General features: G+C 40.3%; 1 protein-coding gene across 3 annotated transcripts in view; it reads right to left on the bottom strand.

Moving 5' to 3' along the window:
• PTPDC1 (protein tyrosine phosphatase domain containing 1) overlaps positions 1-19,891 on the bottom strand; it is a 55,889-nt gene that overhangs the window by 35,468 nt on the left and 530 nt on the right. For 2 of the 3 annotated variants that reach the window (XM_021694330.1, XM_021694334.1), the window contains exon 2: positions 7,109-7,224. The exons of the other annotated variant lie outside the window; for it this stretch is intronic. The gene's annotated coding sequence lies outside the window, so the exon portion shown is untranslated. The remainder of the gene's footprint in view (positions 1-7,108; positions 7,225-19,891) is intronic. 3 annotated transcript variants of the gene reach the window in all.

Genomic DNA, 19,891 nt, shown 5'->3' with positions numbered 1-19,891 from the left:
CACAATATTTAAGGAGAACAAAGCTGGAGGACTGACACTACCCAACTTCAAGACTTATTAGAAAGCTACAGTAATCAAGACAGTGTAGAATTGGCCAAAGCATAAAAATATAGATTCATGGAACAGAGAGCCCAGAAATAAGCCCACATAATTAAAGTCAAGTTATCTTTTTTTTTTTTTTTTTTTTTTTAAAGATTTTGTTTATTTATTTGACAGAGAGAGACACAGTGAGAGCAGGAACACAAGCAGGCGGAATGGGAGAGGGAGAAGCAGGCTCCCTGCTCGGTGGGGAGTCTCCTTCTCCCCCTCCCTCTGCTTCTCCCCCTGCTCATGCTCTCTCTCTATCTCTCTCTCTGTATCTCTGTGTCTCGAATGAATAAAAAATAAATAAATAAATAAATAAATCCTTTCAAAAAGGCAGTCTCTTCAACAAATGGTGTTGGAACAACTGGATGTCCACACGCAAAAAAAAAACTAGACACAGACCTTACACTCTTCACAAAAATTAACTTAAATGGATGGCAGACCTAACCATAAAATGCAAAACTGCAAATCTCCTAGAAGATAACCCAGGAGAAAACCTAGATGACCCTGGGTGTAGTGATGCCTATTTAGATATAACACCAAAGACACGACCTGTGAAGAAAATAATAAGCTGAACTTGATTAGAAAATTCTGCTCTGCAAAAGACAAAGTCAAGAGAATGAGAAGACAAGCCAGAGACTGGGAGAAAATATTTGCAAAAGACACATCTGATAATGACTTGTTATCCAAAATATACAAAAAACTCTTAAAAGTCAACAATAAGAGAACAAACAACCTGATTACAAAAATGGGCCAAAGACCTTAACAGACACCTCACCAAAGAAGATATACAGATGGAAAACAAGCATATGAAAAGATGGTTCACATACTATGTCATCAGGATGCAAATGAAAACATTGAGATACCACTTTATATGTATTGGAATAGCAAAAACGTGGAGCAATGACAACGCCAAATGCTGATGAGGATGTGGAGCAACAGGAATTCTCATACATAGCTGGTGGGAATGCAGAATGGTACAGTCACTTTGGAAGGAAGTTTGGTGGGTTCTTATAAAACTAAACATACTATACAATCCAGCAATTGCACTCGTATTTTTCCAAAGGAGTTGAAAACTATGTCCACACAAAAACTTGCACATAGAGTTCACAGCAGCTTTATTCATAAAACTTGAAGCAACTACGATTATCTTCAATGGGTGAATGGATAAACTGTGGTACATCCAAATAATAAGAGTATTGTTCAGCACTAAAAAAAAAACGAACTATCAAGCCATGAAAAGACATAGAGAAATCTTAAAAGCCTATCACTAAGTAAAATAAGCCAATCTGAAAAGGCTACATGATGTATGACTTAACCATAAGACATCCCAGAAGAGGCAAAACTACAGAGGCAATAAAAAGATCAATGGTTACTGGGGCTGGGGGAAGGAGGGAGGGATTAATAGGCAGAGCACAGATCTTCAGGGCAGTGAAAATGCTCTGTGTATTATAATGATGGATAAAGTCATTATATATTTGTCCAAATCTATAGAGTGTCCAAATCCATAGAACACTAAGAGTGAACTCTAAGGTAAACAGTCTGGCTGATTATGAGGTGTCAATGTAGGTTCATCATTGGTAACAAATGAACCATTCTGGTGACTGATGTTGATAACTGGGGATGCCATGCATGTGTGTGGGCAGGGGATATATGGGAAATCTCTGTCCCTTCCTCTCCAGTTTGCTGTAAACTTAAAACTTCTCGGAAAAAATAAAGGCCTTTAAAAAATGGACCCAGAAGCATAAAATAAAGAAAAACATAAATTGGATTCCATCAGAATTTAAAAATGACCCAAGTGTATGCTGTCTACAAAACCACACTTTAGATTCAATGACACAGGCTGAAAGAAAAAAAGATGTAAAAATACATACCATGTAAGCAGTAACCTAAATAGAGCCGAGATGGCTATATACTGCATAGACTACAGTGAGAAAAAAATTGTTACTAGAGACAAATTAAGGACATTTTACAATGGTAAGAAATCAATTTATCAGTAGGATATAATGACTAAATATCCATGTACCTAAGAACAGAACCCCAGGGCACCTGGGTGGCTCAGTTTGTTAAGCATCTGCCTTTGGCTTGGGTCATGATCCTGGGGTCCTGGGATTGAGCCCCATGTTGGGCTCCCTGCTCAACAGGGAGTCTGTTTCTCCCTCTCCCTCTGCCCCTCCCCCGTTCGTGCTCTCTCTCTCTCTCTCTCTCTCAAATAAATAAAATCTTAAAAGAAAAAGAACAGAACTCCAAAATACACAAAGTGAAACTGAAAACCTGAAGAGAGAAATACACAATTCAACAAAAATAGTTGGACACTTAAACATTCCACTTTCAATAATGGATAGAAAATGAGGCAGAAATCAGCAAAGAAACAGAAGACTTAAAAAATACTATAAACTACCTAGTTGTAGCAGACATCTACAAACACTTCAGGTCAAACAAGAGCAGAATATACATTCTTCTCAAGAGCACATAGAACAGTCTTCATAGTAGACCATATGCTAGGTCATAAAACAAACCTCGATAAATTAAAAAGAATTAAAACATACAAAGTACCTTCTTTGACCACAATGAAATTAAATTAGAAGTCAACAACAGAAGAATGTGGGAAAGTCACAGTTATATAAAAGTTAAACATATGCTTAAACAACCAATGTGTCAAAGAAGAAAATACAATGAAAATATAAAATACTTTGAGATGAATGAAAACAAACATAAAAAATACCAAAACTTATGGGGTACAGCTCTAGCAGTGCTTAAAAGGGAAATTTATAGCTATGAGTGCATGTATTAAAAAAGGAGAAAAGGGGCGCCTGAGTGGTTCAGTTGGCTAAGCATCTGACTCTTGATTTTGACTCAGGTCATGATCGCAGGGTCCTGGGACCGAGCCCCGCGTCAGGCTCCCTGCTCGGCGGGGAGCCTGCTTCTCCCTCTGCCCCTCCCCCTCTGCAACTCTCTCTGTCTCAAATAAATAAGTAAAATCTTTAAAAAAAAGAAATAAAAAGGATTATAAGAAAATACTAAGAAAAAAGGTATGCCAAAAAATAATAAGATGAAATAAATTACTAGGAAGACAGAAACTACCAAGAATACCTTCATGAAGAAATAGAAAAATCTGAACAGATCTACAAGTAAAGAAACTAAATTATTTCAAAAACTTCACACAAAGAAAAGCCAAGCCCAGATGGTTTCACTGGTGAGTTCTACCAAACATCTGAAGAAGAATTAACACCAATCCTTTTCAAATTCTTTCAAAAAACAGAAGAGGAGAGAACATGTCATAATTTATTTTGTGAGTACAGCATTACACTGATACTAAAATGAGAAAGGTATCACAAGGAAAAGAAACTATTGACCAACATCTCTTTTAAATATGGAGGCAAAATCCTCAGTGTTAGCAAACTGAATCCAACAACATATAGAAAAGTATATACACCATGAGCAAGTGGAATTTATCTCAGGAATGCAAGGTTGGTTTAACATTCAAAAATCAAAGTAATATATCAATATTAAGATCAATGTAATATATCAATAATAAAAGACAAAAACCACGTATTCATCTCAACAGACATAGAAAAATCATGTGAGAAAATCCAACATCCTCTCAAGGTAAAAATACTCAATAAACTAGCAGTAGGGAGGAAATATCCTCAACCTGATAAAGGGCATCTATGAAAAATCCACAACTAACATCATGATTTACACAAAGATGGAGGGCTTTCTCCTAAAATCATGAATAAGACAAGGATATGTACTCTTACCATATCTATTCAACTTTGTAATGGAGGTTCCAGTTAGTGCAATAATGTAAGAAAAAGAAATGAAAGGCTTCCTTATTGGAAAAGAAGAAGTAGAACTATTTCTACTTGCAGATAGGATGTTATATTTAGAAAGTTCTAAGGAATCGACTAAAAAAACTACAGAACAGATAAACAAGTTCAGCAAGTTGGCAAGATACAAGATTGATACATAAATCCAATTTTATTTCTATAAGCTTGAATTACAGTTTTATTTCTATAAACTGTTTAAAAATGCTCTTTTTCAAGTTGAGTCAGTTCCCTCTACTCCTAATTTTCTGAGAGTTTTTAATAATGCGTCACCGTTTAATTGTGTCAAATGCTTTTTCTGCATCAACTGATATACATATATGATGCAGAAAGGTTGTCTCTTCAACCTGTTGATGTAGTGGATACCCTGAATGACTTTTGAATATTGAACCAATCTTGCACCTTCTCTCAGCACTGCTTTAGAGGGCCCACAAATTTTTGATATGTTGAGATTTCGTTCAACTCAACGTATTTCCCCCCAAGACAAGCACATCCACTCTTGTCACTTTTATTTAACACAGTATGGAGGCCAGAGCAATAATGCAAGAAAAAGAAGGGAAAGACTTTCATACTGGAAAGGAAAAAGTAAAATTATGTTTATTCAAGGATGACATATTATCTATATAGAACATCTGATTCAATCCACAAAAAAACTTATTAGAAACAGTAAGACAATTTAGCAAGGCTATGGTATACATATCAATATATAAAAATTAATCACATTCTTATATAATGAGGATAAATAACAAAATTAAAATTAAAAACACATTTCCAATAGCATGGAAAAATATGAAATATTTAGGGATATATCTGATAAAAGAGATAAAAAGGTTGTATACCAAAAGCTATAAAACACTACTGAGAAAAATTAAAGAGGACCTAAAAAAGGGGGGGGGGGCAAGATCTACCGCATTCATAGTTCAGAAGACTAGTTAAGATACCAATTCTCCCCCTAATGACCAACAGAGCCATCACAATCTCAACCAAAATCCCATAAGGTTTTTTGTAGAAATTGAAAGCCAATTATGAAACATATGGAAATGCAAAGGCTCCCCTGTAGCCAAAACACAATTGAAAAAGAAGAAAGAGTTGTCTATCTAACACTACTTAATTTCAAAGAGCAGTAATAAAAACAGTGAAGTAGGAGCTTAAAGCCAGATAAATGGAGCAATGGCACAAAAAAAAGGTCTGAAAATATACCCACACCCGCAGGACAATTGATTTTTGACAAAGTTGCAAAAGCAAGATAAGATGAAATAAATTACTAAAAAAAATAAGGCAGACAGAAAAGAGTACCTACGGGTAACTCCATTTATATGAAGTTAAATCAAATGGCCCTTCAACATCTTTTCTTTGCTCCATCTCTGAGCTAACTGGAACTAATTCCAAAGACACTAATCATTTGTCCCGATTAGATCAGCTGCCATCCTCCTTATGGGCAACATTTCCAACAGATACTGGCAGTGTCCACGGAGCACCTCCCTTCAAGATTCAAACAGATCCTTCCAAATCTCTCCCCAGAACTAATGCCGCATAAATAAAGCAGCCCTTCAAGTTATCAAGTCCATAATAGAAGATTACAAGGTTCAGGGCCTCATTATCTCCTGCACTAGTCCCTGTAATATCTCTAGTTTACCTGTGAGAACACTCAGTGGCTGAGGATGAAGGGTTGTCCAGGATCCCGAGCAATAAATACCACTGCTATCCCTCAGCACCCTGCTGTTCTAACCCCATACATACTGACACCCAACCCCACTGAAACCAAATTCTTCACTGTAACTGACCTATGCGGTGCATTTTCAGTATTCTAGTAGATAAGGATAGCCAAAATCTTTTTGCTTTCCCTTGGGAAGAATTAAAATCCATCTGGACAGTCATGCCCCAGGATTTCTCAGAGTCCTTCTTACTTCTCACAAACCTTAAAAGAGGATTCAGACAACAGAAGGTTTTCTGCAGGCTCTACTTTGTTCCAATATGTGGATCATCTGCTCTTCTGCTCCTCTTCTCAGACCTCTTCACAGGAAGGCAATGTTCATCTGTTAAAACTTTTGCCCTTAAAGGGACAAAATCTCCAAAGAAAAATTGCAGGTTGTTCAAACTCAGGTTCCATACTTAGGGCCCCTGATCTCGGAACCAGGACTAGATTTGGATCCAGGGAGACTTCAAGGCATCCCGAACATCCCTAAACCTAAAACTAAGCACCAATGACAAGGTTTTCTTGGACTAGCTGACTACTGTTGAAATTGGGTCCCAAACTCTCTCTTACGGCTCAACCTCTATATGCTTTACCGAAGATCAACAAACCTGACCCTATTATTTGGAAAGATCAGGATGACAGAGCTTTGGGGACTTTAAGGAAAAGCCTAATAAGGCCCCTGCCTTTGGACATCTTAACTATCAACTTCCCTTTCTCCTCTTTGTCTGTGAGAGGGAAGGGCATGCCCTTGGAGCGCTCACCCCACCGGGGATCATCATCAGCCAGTAGGGCATTACAGCCAACAACCAGACCCTGAATATGGCTCAGGTATATCCCCCTTGCCTCACAGCCATTCCTGCCCCTGCCCTCTTAGTTAAGGCCCCTGCAAAAACAGTCACAGGCTCCCCTCTAACCATCCTTGTATTTTGGCCAAAGGGAAAACCGCAGATATTATACAGATGGCTGGTACATCTTCCAGTAGCTCATGACTTTGGAATATTATGGAAACAGCAAGGTTTACCTCCGATGAAGATTAAATGAAAAATGGCTCCTGTGTTCAAAATTTATTACATGTCACACTGTTGTGGCTGCTCAGGCCATTACCAAGTTTCCTGGGTATTCCAGATGCGACTCCCTGGAGGCCAAAGGAAATCACCTCACTGACATTTCTGCCCCAAATGCTGCTCTCAAGGAGGCCAATAGCCAGACCTCTGTCAGGTCCAAAGGGATGTTCTCCCAAATGATATTTGGAAAAATTGACCAGAGACCTCAAAAATTGGCCCCTGAAAAGGAAAAACAGTATTGGAAATCTAATAATTGTTGGTTTGATAGAAAGAGAGAACTCTGGTTTGGACCAAATAACAATCTGCCCACAGAAGTTCCAGAATTCCCAGTACTTACCACTGTACTTGCTTTAAACCATTGGTCTCCTGACAGAGTGACAGCATTCACGAACCAATATTGGTGGGGGAAAGGTAACAGGGCCACAGAAAGTGCTTACCTTGCTTGTCCCACCTGTTCAAAGCATAGTCCGGGGAAAACTGCATGGCTCCCAGACTCTGGACTGCCTGCAGGGCCACTCCAGTTTGGCAAATGGATCTCCTGCAGCTTCCCTATCTTGGGGATAGAAACACATTTTAGTCGCGGTCTGTATGTTTGTCATTGGACCGAAGCTTTCCCTTGTAGACAGGCCACTGCTTCTCCTGTGGCTAAAATTCTGTGAGAAAGAGAATCCCTACCTGGGGACCCCTCTCCAACTTCACAGCGATCGGGGAACCACCGGTCAGGTGCTTCGACAAATTTGCACTGTTGGGCGGGTGTTAACAACACTTGCACGGTGCACACCATCCTCAGTCCTCAGAGTTAGTCACGCTCACTGACGGCATCACGAAGTCTCAATTGGCAACATTTGTAGAGACCATAATATAATTTGGAATTGTCGTATTACTTTTTCTGTTGTGTATAATTATCTTTAAGTTTTGCTTTTTTTTTTTTTTTTTTTTAAGTAGGCTCCATGCACAACATGGGGCTTGAACTCACAAACCTGGGATCAGGTCCTGAGATGAATTCACAAACCTGGTATCAGGTCCTGAGATCACAAGTTGGGCGTTCCACCAACTGAGCCATCCAGGCGCCCCAAGTTTTGCATTTTATTGCCTGTCGAACTTTTGCAAAAACGATGTGCCCAATGATTCTAGCTCATGCTTCAAGATGATTTCCCACACTTACAACCTTGAGAAGACAGAGACTTTAGATGGAAAGTACCTGAGAGTTTCTCCCTCCTCACCTTCCTTGTTACTCAACTGTGGCCTTAAGTGCTTTCCAACTGCTAGGCACCTCCCCTCTGACTTGGGACAGGACAACCCGGAGAAGTCCTTCCTTGGCACCGAGGGACAAAACCACTAAATACAGAAAACCTGACTCGGGACCAGTGACACCTTCGGGGAAAGATCTTGATTGATTAAAAGGGGGAAATAAGGGGCACCTGGGTGGCTCAGTTGGTTAAGTGTCTGCCTTTGGCTCAGGTTGAATCCAGCAAGTTGACTATATAAAAAGGGCAATACATCATGATCACATGGGGTTCATTCCAACAATGCAAGACTGATTCAACATCTGTAAATCAATCAATGTAATTTTTTTTTAAAGATTTTATTTATTTATTTGAGAGAGAGAGAGCATGAGAGGGGGGAGGGTCGGAGGGAGAAGCAGACTCCCTGCCGAGCAGGGAGCCCGATGCGGGACTCGATCCAGGGACTCCAGGATCATGACCTGAGCCGAAGGCAGTCGCTTAACCAACTGAGCCACCCAGGCGCCCTCAATCAGTGTAATTTATCATATTAATGGACTAAATGAGAAAAAGGACTGGGGTGCCTGGGTGGCTCAATCAGTTAAGTGTCTGTCTTCAGCTCAGGTCATGATCCTGGGGACCTGGGATAGACCCCTGCGCTGGGCTCCCTGCTCAGTGGGGAGCCTGCCTCCCCCCTCTCTGCTGCTCCCCCTGCTTGTGCTCTCTCTCGCTCCCTCTCCTGCTCTCTGTCAAATAAATAAACAAAATCTTTAAAAATAATAACAAAAAATTTAAAAATAGGATTATATTAATATATGCAGCAGAAAGTTCAACATCCATTCATGAAAAAAAAAACTCTCAAAAAACTTAGAAGGGAACTTCCTTAACCTATTAAGACTATTTTCAAAAATCACAGCTAACATCATACTAAATAGTGAGGTGTTAAAGTTTTCTCCCTAAGATCAGGCATGAGGCAAGGATGTCCTCTCTCAACACTTCTAATTCAACTTATACTAGAAGTCCTAGCTAGTATAATCAGACAAGGAAAATAAATAAAAGGTACACAATTGGATAAAAAGAAATAAAACTGTCTTTATTCACAAACAACTGTCTATGCAGAAAACCCCAAAGATCTATCAAATAATTCCTGTACATAATAAGTGAATATAGCAAAGTTGAAAGGTACATAATCAAGATATAAAAGTCAACTGTTTTCTTGTATACCAGCAATGAATACTTGGAATATGAATTTTAAAAAACAACACATGTATAATAGCATCCCCCAAAATGAAGTTCTTAGGTATAGAGGTAACAAAATATGTACAGGATCGGTGTTCTTGAATTGGAAGATCCATATAGTAAAGATGTCAATTCTCCCTTAGCTTACTGCAATTCCTATTGAAATCTCAGCCAGCTTTTTGGAAACATACTTAAGCTTATTCTAACATTTATATGAACAAGTAAAGGTATTGGAACAGCCAATTCAATTCTAGAATAGGAGACCTAAGTTGGAGGATTCATACTACCTGATTTCAAGACTTACTATAAAGCTACAGTAATGACCAGAGAGGGGCAAAAGGACATCCATCAATGGTACATAACAGAGCTTGGAAACAGACCCACAAAAACACAATTTTTGACAAAGGTACAAAGACAACTCAGTAGAGAAAGAACAACCTTTCAAGTGGTGCCAGACATTGGAAGTACATATGCAAGAAACTGAACCTCGCACAAATAGTAACTCAAAATGGGTCACTGACCTACATGTAAAATGCAGACACTATGAAATTTCTAGAAGAAAACACCGGGGGAAATCTGCATGGTCTTGGGTTTGGTGATGAGTTTTAAGTACAAAGCAAAAGCAAATTTATGAAAGAAGAAACTTAAGTTGGATTTAATTAAAATGAAAACCTTGAACTCTGTGAAAGCCACTGTGAAGAGGATGAGCAGACAGACTGGGAGAAAATATCTGCAAACCCCACATCTGATAAAGGACATGCACTGAGCATATGCCAAGAACTTTTTTTTTTTTAAAGATTTTATTTATTTATTTGACAGAGAGAGAGAGAGCACAAGTAGGCAGAGAGGCAGGCAGAGGGAGAGGGAGAAGCAGACTCTCCACTGAGCAGGGAGCCCAACGCGGGCGGGGCTCGATCCCAGGACCCCGGGATCATGACCTGAGCCGAAGGCAGACGCTTAACCGACTGAGCCACCCAGGCGCCCCTATGCCAAGAACTTTTAAGGCTGAATAATAAGAAGACAACTCAATTTTTTTAAATTGGCGAAATGGGAGAGAGAGGGGGTGAGGGGAGAGGGCAGGAGTGGGAGGGAGAGCATGGTGGCAGGAAGACAGGTTCCAGGACAGAAAATGATTTAATGTTCGCAGGAGGACTGACTACTACTCTTTCCTGCTCATACATTGATTGGGTAATTAGAGATATTATAGATATCTACATATTGTATTTTTATTTAAGAAAAAAAAAACGAGGGCGCCTGGGTGGCTCAGTTGGTTGAGCGACTGCCTTCGGCTCAGGTCATGATCCTGGAGTCCCAGGATCGAGTCCCGCATCGGGCTCCCTGCTCAGCAGGGAGTCTGCTTCTCCCTCTGACCCTCCTCCCTCTCATGCTCTCTGTCTCTCATTCTCTCTCTCGCAAATAAATAAAAAAAAAAAAAAAAAAAATCTTAGAAAAAAAAAACGAGAAGGCCAACAGTGTGTATAAATTGTGGTTGCTGTAGTATTTTTCTTGTAGAAAAGAAATTGGTATTAATTTGAATACTTTTGAGTAAGAAATGGTTGAGCCAATTCTAGCATATATATCTCATGGAATGCAAATCAGTTATGTTTCCACCAAGTTACGTTTACATGTAATGAGCTGGAAAATTGACTATAATACAGTGATAAGTTAAAAAATAAAAGCAAGTTGCAGAGTGATAATTTTAGTCTAGTTACCTTTATCTGTAAGAATTTTCAGAATGGGGGCGCCTGGGTGGCTCAGTTGGTTAAGCGACTGCCTTCGGCTCAGGTCATGATCCTGGAGTCCCGGGATCGAGTCCCGCATCAGGCTCCCTGCTTGGCGGGGAGTCTGCTTCTCCCTCTGACCCTCCCCCCTCTCATGTGCTCTCTCTCTCTCTCATTCTCTCTCTCAAATAAATAAATAAAATCTTTAAAAAAAAAAAAGAATTTTCAGAATGATAGAAAAATGCATTTATGCATTAGAAGCATAGAAGGAAACTGGCAGCACATGGGTCAATCTGTAACATCAGTTTTAAAAGATTTACGTTTGGAGCAAAAAAGGGAGTGTCTGTCTTATTTTATTCCCTTTATACACTTCCGTATTGTTTGAGCTTTACTTTGAAATTAAAAATAAAACCTTGTTATTATATTTTTTAGTTTCTACTGAAACAAAAAAAAAATGGGCAAAAGATCTGAACAGATACCTCACTACAGATCTACAGATGAAAATAAGCATATGAAACGATGCTCAGTATAGGGACGCTAGTTAAAACCACAATGATATACCATTATACATCTATTAGAGTAGCAAAAAAACAAAAACACAAGAAAACCTAGCAATAGCAAGTGCTCGTGTGGGTGGAGAGCAACAGGAACCCTCTTTCCCTGCTGGTGGGAATCAGTGGAGCATGGTACGGCGTTCAGGAGGCAGCTACAGTGAGGGATACGTGACGTTATCCATTTGTCAAAACCCCTAGAACTATTTTATAGTACAGAGAATAAACCTTAATGCAATATTTTAAAATGCAAATTAAAAAATCAACTGGGGAGTGGAGAGAAGGGGGATGCAGACTATGACAAAAGAATTTAATTGTATTATGGGACACTTGGGTGGCTCAATGAAGTGTCCAACTCTTGATTTCCGCTCAGGTCAATCTCAGGGTCATGGGATTGAGCCTGAGTCAGGCTCCACATGCAGCATGGAGCCTGCTTCAGATTGGCTCTCTCTGCCCTTCCCCTGCTCACGTGTGCATATGCTCTCTCTCTCAAATAAATGAATAAATCTTTAAAAAAAGAACTTAATTGTATTACAAATGTATGACCTAAACTCATGGGGAGGATGGGAGAAAGTGACCTGAGTAAGTTTGAGTGGAAAATGAAAGACGAAACAAAAGAACTGTACACTCCCACTATAATTGGAAATTCTGTTTCTCATGGAGGTGCTAGTTAATGATTTTGATAGTTCTGTACACATATACTGGGACTGAAAAAATAAGTAAAAACATAGTGAATGGCAGAAGCCAAGTTTCTCACTGCTGGGAGCGGAAGGTTACAGATCACAGGTAAGTAAAGGGGAAAGGGCTAGAATGAACCATGGGGTTCTGAATTAGAGTCTGAGACATCAGTGGGAACTCCTGTTTAGCTTAATACAGAAACTGATGAGTAAAAGTAAAAATAATAGAGATGTATGCATACACAGGTAAATAAATACACACACATTTATTTCCTCGCTCTGCTCACTGACAGGACCTAACAGCAATGAGCACATCAGAGCAAATCCTGGGTTTTCATACCACTCTTCAGTAAAAGGATCCGGAGACCCTTATTGAAATGGCTGATTTTAGGGCTGGAACAGGGAATATAACCAGATGCGTCTGGAGCATCCTGTAGGACCAGAAAGCAGGGAAGTGCTCAAAACACAAACTGCTGGGAATATGTCAAGGAGATACAGAAACCAAATGAAAGAGCTCCCAATGGCAAAAGCTGGAACAATTTGAGCAACAAAATAGAGTGCAGTTTTCAGCTATTATCTAGTAACAGAAACCTTTGATATGCTCCACAATATAAAATTGTGTCATTGTGCAGGTATGTTTTTTTCAAAGCAGGAGGGCAGAGTATACCAGGAACATAAAAGGGACTAACTGGAGTATGTTTTAGAGGGAAGAGGCCAGGATGCTTCGGGATTCGCATGAACAACAACCTGATGCAATATAATAAATATTTGAGCCCCTACTAGGTACCAACAACTATAGGGATATGGGGGAATATGAGAATAAATAAAACAGTTCCTGAACTGCATGGCCTGAGGGGCAGCTTAGGATGAAGGCCAGACGCTGTAACAGGCTGACTTGGGCTCAGCGTCTGGCACAAAATGAGTGATTAGTGTATGTTAAGATCTCTTCCCCAAATGCCCAGTGTACCAGGACTCACTCTGTTGACACCAATAAATTTCACCACTTATGCGACAAAAGGATATTATTTCCATTCTATATTGTTATAATCAACTAGAGAAGTTGGTTTTTTTTAAAGTATATAGAATTTAAAAGTCTAAAATTTAACATTAAGAAAAAGAGTTCAGGCACCTGGGTGGCTCAGTTGGTTAAGCGACTGCCTTCAGCTCAGGTCATGATCCTGGAGTCCCGGGATCGAGTCCCGCATCAGGCTCCCTGCTCAGCAGGGAGTCTGCTTCTCCCTCTGACCCTCACCCCTCTCATTCTCTCTCTCTCTGTATCATTCTCTCTCTCTCAAAAATAAATAAAAACTAAAAAAAAAAAAGAAAAGAAAAAGAGTTCAGTTTAATTTCTGTCTACATGAACATGGGGAATTTTATAGTTTGACTCAAGGAGTCTACCACTGATCCAAGTGACAGGCAATTAGAAAACAAGACTCTGGATGGCACTAAAAAGCATAATTATTCCATGATCACTTGCTAGAACTTTATACCACTAAGGGCATTCACACTTTAAAAATCCACACATAATTAGCATTCTGTTTCCCTGTTTTGAAATATCAAATTGTTGCATCAGATGGAAGAGAAGAGAATGAGAATGCTTTTCCAATGTGCACCAGGAAACCCAATTAATCACTGAGAGAAGAAAAAAGCCTCCCCCGTGCTCCTGCTTCTCATCTCTGCTTTCAATGAGCTTTTGCTCAAAGGAAAGAAAACAGTTGATTCTGTACAGCTTTACACTGACAAAATTAGTACACGTTGGCTAAGTTGGATGCATGCTAGGACCCCTGCAAAACAGCCTTATGGAGGGAATGTGGAGATCAGTCAGCTGGGGGCAGGGGAAACAAGCTCGGCTACAGGGGAGAGAAGGAGAGAACAGTGTGATGACAATGTTCACAGACATGGTGAAGGCGAGTTTGTTCGGGTAGCTGCTGACATAAAGCAAGAAGCCCGAGAAGTGTTCAAGGAACGACAGCCATGATGACAGTGAGCCCTACAAAGGACCCAGGTCAGGCGGGTGGTGGCTAGCAGGAGCCACCGCCTGCAGAAGCTGGCGTTGGGGAGGACAGGGGCCAGTGGGAGCGACAGTACATCATTTCTGGAACATATTAAAATGTTAAAAATTGACTTGAAATGGTAAAACATTTCTATTAAAGAAAGTCAAACACAAAAGTTGTATACATAGTATGTATGAATAATCGGGCAGAGAAAAAGGACCTGAAAGAGACTAAATGCTGGCAGGAGACATATGTATGGCTGACTTTTTTTCCCTTATATATTCCTGTATTTTCCATTAGTACTTATTTATTTTGCTATTGCTCAGTTATTACTCAAATGACTAACACAAACTTAAAAAGTTTGTTCACTCATACCTTTCCCTAAAGATACATGAGGAGCCAGACGTCTGAAGATAACCAAAGTCAAAATCTGCTGTGGTTTACAAACTGAGTGGATCAAAGGTTTTGACCTTAATAAGTCCATTCATTAACGGAACAGGTTCAGAATAGATAATATACAACAGATACATGCTCGCTGCAAATAAAGAGGGTAAAGCACGCACAGAAGAGCTGTCCTTTCATACAACCATTATGAATAAACCCACTGTAGATTAACAACGACAGAGCAAACTAACAGAACATTAACAGTGGTAGAACTGTTAAGTTTCCTTTTCTTTCTGGCTTATTAGTACTCTCTGAATGTTTGTATTTAGTAATGTTTTACTTTTATAGGGATGACATTTCTATTTTCAAAAGATGCTACAGTTGTACTGGTTACTATTATGTACTTTTTTAGGTATTTACTTTCATGCTACATGTTAAAATACATTCCTACCATTGTTCTTAATATTTATTATAAATTTAATCTGTGGCCTGAGTCATTTATATATAATTTCTCATTGGGGATGAAGACAAAAATATTGTATATTTCAAAACAGCCATAATTTAATAATCAAATATATTTGCACATCAGTGATAGACACAACAAAACTGCTACAAAGTCTGAGCTAATATACAAAAGGCTAAGTGGAATTTAAAAACTGGGCCGTTTTCTTTGGGACACAAAAATTGTAAACTTGAATATTTATTACTCAACTCTAAACATATTTTTAGTCAGCTACCTCCCCTTTCCCTGCAATTCTGAGAAAAAAATTCCAGCATGTGATTTTACTTTCCCGTATTGACCCCAAATCCTCCCGAGTCTACTCTTCATGCTCTGCCTCCAGCAAATAAAGTAAAAGATAAAAATTCTGAAGGACTGGCTGACAAGGTCTGAAGAGAACCCACGTGTGTTCCTGCTTGGGTAACCTTCCTTCAGAGGCTCCCAGACAGAGCCCCTGCGGTGCAGATGGTGTGGGTGGGGGAGACACGCATTAAGGCTAGGGGCTAGAGTTAGGGAAGGAAAGGAACAAAGAACTGTAGTTTGTTCCTGGATTGGTGATTTGGGGTTCTAAATTTATCCTTTAAAGCAATTTAATAAATGGATTCTCTGGTCCCTATTCTAGCAATAAAACACCTGCTTAAAAAGAATCGGAATCATGTGAGCAAAAAGTATATTTATTTACCATATAATACTAGAAAAAAATACAATCTATAAAATAGAATGCATAGTATGATCTGATTTTTATAAAAGAAATATATAAGTAAAATATGTACATAGACAAAAGATTAGAAGAATATGTATCAAAATATTATAGATGTATTTTATTTTCTGATTATCAATACTTTCTAAATTTGACACCAAGTACATATTACCTTTAAAGGAAAATACGTTATTTAAAAAAAAAATTTATATATTATATGCAAACTTCTTGTAAAACAGTATTGGGAATAGAATAAAATAAAAACACATCACAACACTAAACTACTGAGCAATTTAATTCCTAAAACAGAAGACTTTTTAAAATTTTAATTTGACTATAGTAAAATGGAGAACATGTAAACGCTCTAGACACTTTTCTGCCTAGAGTTGATTTAGCCTTTATAAACTATAAAGGTAATGCATCAGGACTGACTTTGCAAAGGCATGATTCTAAATGAGAACATGTTTCCATGAGGAGCTAAGATCACGTGGCCCTTCTTAAACGTACAAGAATTTACCCCTGAATCTACTACTAATAGACCCATTTAAAGCGTTACAATGCCTGGCACATAGTACACAGGTGCTCAAAAATTTTTGATGAAATAAAGTCCCAAGTTCATATATAGGGCGAAACAACTTTTCTTTTGAAGGGTTGAACACACAAATTACTAGGTCAATGGTGCAGGAGAAGAGATGGTACTGCTCGGACTGCAGCAAATAGAAATGGCTACAAGACCAAGAAAGCGTGCTTTCGTTTCAAGGAACTACAAGTGAGCTTTCTCCCAGCTGATCTCCACCTGCAGTGGCCAGCTGCTACGCTAAAATCAGGACAGCATCCAGACAGGAAGGTCTGACCAGAGACAGACTGTGTTCACGCCCACATGGAGGGAACAAGAAGCAGAAGTGCTCTTTCACAGCAGCTAGAACAGGCGAGGCAATGGCCCTGTGGTGGAACCTGACACTCAAAAGCTTATGGACTAAAATCATAAGGTTTACTACCCAAGGGGACAATTGTTAGGTTTTAAACCATGACAAAAAAGTCATGTCCAAATACTTAACTAGATAGCCCAGAAAATGTGACTAATAACAAACTGAGAAAATAATAAGCGGAAACCCTGCTAATATTTTTGTTATTTTCTTCATGCAAGTGTAAGTAGTTAGGGAGTTTCAAATTTTCATCATTGCAACGAGTCACTTGCAAAATTCATTTTCCCTAAAAATCCAATTTGTTCAATTTGCTGTGATCAGAGTGATCACTGTTTGATCAATCAGAAACATAAAAATAGGTAACTTATGCATTATGTCTAAGGTTCCCTGGTTAGTTGTTCCCTCAGACACCTGTTTAATGGTCAGCCCACATTCATGGTTAAAAAAAAAAAATTCTCATAGACTTAAGGATCAATAATTTTGGGGGACCATGGAGGGCTGCGTGGGTGGCTCAGTCGGTTAAGCCTCTGACTCTTGGTTTTGGCTCAGGTTGTGATCTCAGGTTTGTGAGAAAGAACCCCCTACACACACACAACCCCCACCTGGGGCCGATGGTGGGGGGTCCTCCATGCTCAGCAGGGATTCTGCTTCTCTCTCTTTTCCTCTGCCCCTCCCCCTGCTCACATGCTCTCTAAAATAAATAAATCTTAAAAAAAAAATAATTTTAGGGCACCTGGGTGGCTCAGTTGGTTAAGCGACTGCCTTCGGCTCAGGTCATGATCCTGGAGTCCCAGGATCGAGTCTCGCATCCGGCTCCCTGTTCAGCGGGGAGTCTGCTTCTCCCTCTGACCCTCCCCCCTCTCATGTGCTCTCTCTCAAATAAATAAATAAAATCTTTAAAAAATAATAATAATAATTTTAGAGACCACGGAGATAGATTTTGGGGGCCACAATTTTCTACCAAACTAGTTGTCCATTCTAATTGCCATTAAAGGAAATGATTTCCAAGAAAGAATAACATTATAACTTCTTAGAAATCAAGCCAAAGAACTATCAAAGCATTGACATTTTGGAACAAGCGTAAGTTACATCTCTTAGATCAACTGTAAAAATACTTCAGACCTATGAAATCTTCAACTGTGCTCATTTATTTTCCTGAAGTTTCCTATTTCTGACACACAAAGTACTTTTATATTTTTTAATTGTAATTTAATTCTATTTAAGAGATTTTTTTTTATTTATTCATTTGAGAGAGAGAGAGAGACAGAGAGAGCACAAGCAAGGGGAGAGGCAGAGGGAAAGGGAGAAGCAGACTCCCCTCTGAGCCGCCCAATGTGGGGCTTGATCCCAGGACCAAGATCATGACCTGAGCCAAAGGTAGACGCTTAGCCATCTGAGCCACCCACGCATCCCACACAAGGTACTTTTAATAAGCTTAATTGAGACCCAAGAGTTTAAGAGAATTATCCAACCACTATTTTGTTACAAATTAAACTCAGTGAGGAACACATTTCCTCATCACGTTAACATTCGGAGACTGTATAGTTTTATTGTTGAAGCATTTATCACAATCTGTAATGACCTTGTTTTATATGCTTATTGTTTTTTTTCCTATATAATTTCTGTAAGATCAGGGACCCTGTCCTCCTTCCTCACTGGTATATCTCCTCCACCTAACATAAGGCCCAATACTAAAAAGCATTCATATATATTTACTGACTTAACAAATGGGTGATTTTGGTCACAGAAAGGAAAGCATGATTAGGAGTTAAATAGTCCATGCCCTCAGATTTCTCAAAAAAATGTAAAAGGTGGCTTATTATTATTTTTATGGATTTTTTAATGCCTCACACAGTAGATTCACAAAAATAAATTGCATCTTTTTTGGAAATGGAAATGACGTTGAATATTACAGCAGGATTGGAACTCACAAATCTGCTCTAAAAACGTGAAGGAGAAAGAGGACAGTAGAAAAACAGTTGTCCTTAGTACTCTCTAAGGGTTTTCTACCCACTGTCTCAGATAAACCCTGGAGGCACTCTCCATCTTCAAGATGAGCAAAGTGAGAATCCGCCAGGAAGTCCATGGCCCAAGGTCAAGAAAGTGTCTGGATTGAGATTAGAATACCAGTTCTTCCTTAAACCAAAACCCACATTATTTCCTCTACTCCATGCTGCCTCCACAGGAACCAGAAAAGAAGTATATCTTTTTTTTCAGTAACAACACATCAAGTGCATTAAATGACACAGTTAATATTTGCAAAGAAATGTTTTGATTATTCAACTTACGAACTTTTTAGAAAAGGTGACTAAACTAAATAATTAAATGTATCATTTGGGAGGGCTGAAGTGATGTGAGAAAGCACAGATAAAGTCACTAGAAAAGAAGCATCCCAATGTGTACATTTTCACACCTACTGCACTGCTTATTTTAAAGCCAAAGAAAATCTTCAGATTCTGAGGCATTTTTAATTTGCAAAAAGGATGAGATGTGCCTTTAAGAGAACAGTAATTTAGGGTTTGTCCTCAGGATAATTTCCAGTTTTCAGCAGGAAAGCTGTTCGTTACGGTAGAGTGAGCGGGGTGTGCAGATAACTGTGCCAGACTGGCGGCCTCGGGGTGAACTGTGGTTCCTAGACCCTCTTCCACCGCGTGCTTAAGTCTAGTATTAACTTGAGAAGAACTGCCCTGAACCTGGACTTTTTATGAGGGACGGAGGAGCAAGGAAGGAAGCGCTACACAAGACAGAAGGGAAGGGAGGAGGAGAGCAACCCTGTGAGCGCTTTCCCAGACCAAGCGCGCCCACTCGGGAGCCCCGCAGGGCCAGCAGCAGTGTCCCTGCCAGGCCAGGGGAGAGGGTGCAGCCCCTGAGCACGGGCCCGGGACCCCGGCCGGGGGACCTGCAGCTGGGGGCTCCCGCACTTGAGGACACCCACACCTGAGGGCCCCCGCACCTGGGGACACCCGCACCTGGGGGCCCCCGCACCCGAGGGTCCCCGCACCTCGGGACACCCGCACCTGGGGGTCCCCGCACCTGGAGACACCCGCACCTGGGGGCCCCCGCACCTGAGGGTCCCCGCACCTGGAGACACCCGCACCTGGGGGCCCCCGCACCCGAGGGTCCCCGCACCTGGGGACACCCGCACCCGGGGGCCCCCGCACCCGAGGGTCCCCGCACCTGGGGACACCCGCACCTGGGGGCCCCCGCACCTGGGGGCCCCCGCACCTGAGGGTCCCCGCACCTGGGGACACCCGCACCTGAGGGTCCCCGCACCTGGAGACACCGCACCTGGGGGCCCCCGCACCC

This window comes from Neomonachus schauinslandi, chromosome 13 (genome assembly GCF_002201575.2).
Source record: "Neomonachus schauinslandi chromosome 13, ASM220157v2, whole genome shotgun sequence".
In the NCBI taxonomy this organism is placed as follows: domain Eukaryota; kingdom Metazoa; phylum Chordata; class Mammalia; order Carnivora; family Phocidae; genus Neomonachus; species Neomonachus schauinslandi.
This window is presented reverse-complemented; position numbering and strand designations above follow the sequence as displayed.